This window comes from Physeter macrocephalus, chromosome 16 (genome assembly GCF_002837175.3).
Source record: "Physeter macrocephalus isolate SW-GA chromosome 16, ASM283717v5, whole genome shotgun sequence".
Taxonomy (NCBI): Eukaryota; Metazoa; Chordata; class Mammalia; order Artiodactyla; family Physeteridae; genus Physeter; species Physeter macrocephalus.
In genome coordinates, this window is record NC_041229.1 from 102,102,818 (window position 1) to 102,104,613 (window position 1,796).

The 1,796-nt window shown below is 43.3% G+C and overlaps 1 protein-coding gene across 1 annotated transcript in view; it reads left to right on the forward strand.

Annotated features, from left to right (window-relative positions):
- The window catches only part of FERMT3 (FERM domain containing kindlin 3), a 22,348-nt gene that overhangs the window by 14,504 nt on the left and 6,048 nt on the right, over positions 1 to 1,796 (forward strand). The window lies entirely within an intron of this gene.

Here is a 1,796-nt window from a genome sequence, read left to right on the forward strand (position 1 = left end):
GGCTCAGCGGTCATGGCTCACAGGCCCAGCCGCTCCGCGGTATGTGGGATCTTCCCGCACCGGGGCACGAACCCGTGTCCCCTGCATCGGCAGGCGGATTCTCAACCACTGCTCCACCAGGGAAGCCCTTTTGTTTTGTTTTTTAGTGTAACATACATTTAGAAATATTCACAAATGTAAACCAACAGAACTTTACCAGCCTTCAGAAGCCAAGCTGTATTTCCCACAGGGGGAACCACTAATGTTACTGCTAACACCATAGATTAGTTTTGCCTGTATTTGAAATTTACATAAATGAAATCATGCAGTCTATAATCTTTCGTGTCTGGCTTTTTTCACTCAGCATTATGTTTGTATAAGTCATCCATGTTCATATAGTGGTAGCATATTTCTCACTGGTGTGTAATATTCCATGCTGTCAATATACCACAACTAATTTTCCACTCTGTTGTTGGTGAGCATTATGCAATTTTCAGTTTGGGCTATTATGAATAGAGATACTGTGAACATTCCAGCATATGTTTTTGGTGAACATATGTACACGTTTCTATAAGGTATATACCCAGAGGTGGAATTGCTGGGTTGTGGGGCAGGCATTGGTTTAGCAGTAGTAGATAATTACACACTCATACACCCCTACCAGCAGTGTATGAGTTTCAGTTGTTCCACAACTTCACCAGCAGGTATTTCCTACCTTTTCCATGTTAGCCATTCTGGTAGGTGTATAATAGTATCTCACATGGTATTTTGTTTGTTTCTTCAAGCAGCTTTACTGAGATATAACTTACATACCATAAAAATTGCCCACTGTAAGCAGTTTATTTTTAGCAAAGTTATACAGTTGTGCAACCACCACCACAGTCCAGTTTTAGAACATTTCCATCACCCTAGAAAGTTCTCTAGTGCCCATTTGCAGTCATTCCTCATCCCACACCCAACCCCAGGCAACCAATGATGTGCTTTAAAAAAAAAAATTATTTATTTGTTTGTTTTTATTTTGGCTGCATTGGGTCTTCGTTGCTGCGTGCAGGCTTTCTCTATTTGCAGCGAGTGGGGGCTACTCTTCGTTGCGGTGCACTTGCTCTAGGTGCCCAGGCTTCAGTAGTTGTGGCACACAGGCTCAGTAATCGTGGCTCACGGGCTCTAGAGCATGCAGGCCTCAGTAGTTGTGGCATGTGGGCTCAGTAGTTGTGGCTCACAGGCTCTAGAGCGCAGGCTCAGTAGTTGTGGCACACGGGCTTAGTTGCTCCGCGGCATGTGAGATCTTCCCGGACGAGGGCTCGAACCCGTGTCCCCTGCATTGGCAGGTGGATTCTTAAACACTGCGCCACCAGGGAAGCCCTGATGTGCTTTTTATGTGGCTTTAATTTACATTTCCCTGATGACTAATCAAGTTGACACCTTTTTCATGTGGCTATTAGCCATTTGGATATCCTCTTTTGTGAAGTTTCTTTCCAACAGTTTTGCCAGTTTTTATATGGAGTTGCTTGTCTTTTTCATATTGCTTTGTAAGTGTTCTTTATATATTCTGTACATGAGTACTTTGACAGGTAAATATATTGTGAATATATTTTCCCACTCTGTGCTTTGCCTTTTCATTCTCTTAGTGGTTTATTTTGCTAAGCAGAAGCTCCTAATTTTAATATAATCTGAGTCATATTTTTTCTTTTATGATTAATATTTTTTGCACCATTTAAGAAATCTTTTATGGGCTTCCCTGGTGGCGCAGTGGTTGAGAGCCCGCCTGCCGATGCGGGGGACGCGGGTTCGTGCCCCGGTCCGGGAAGATCCCACAT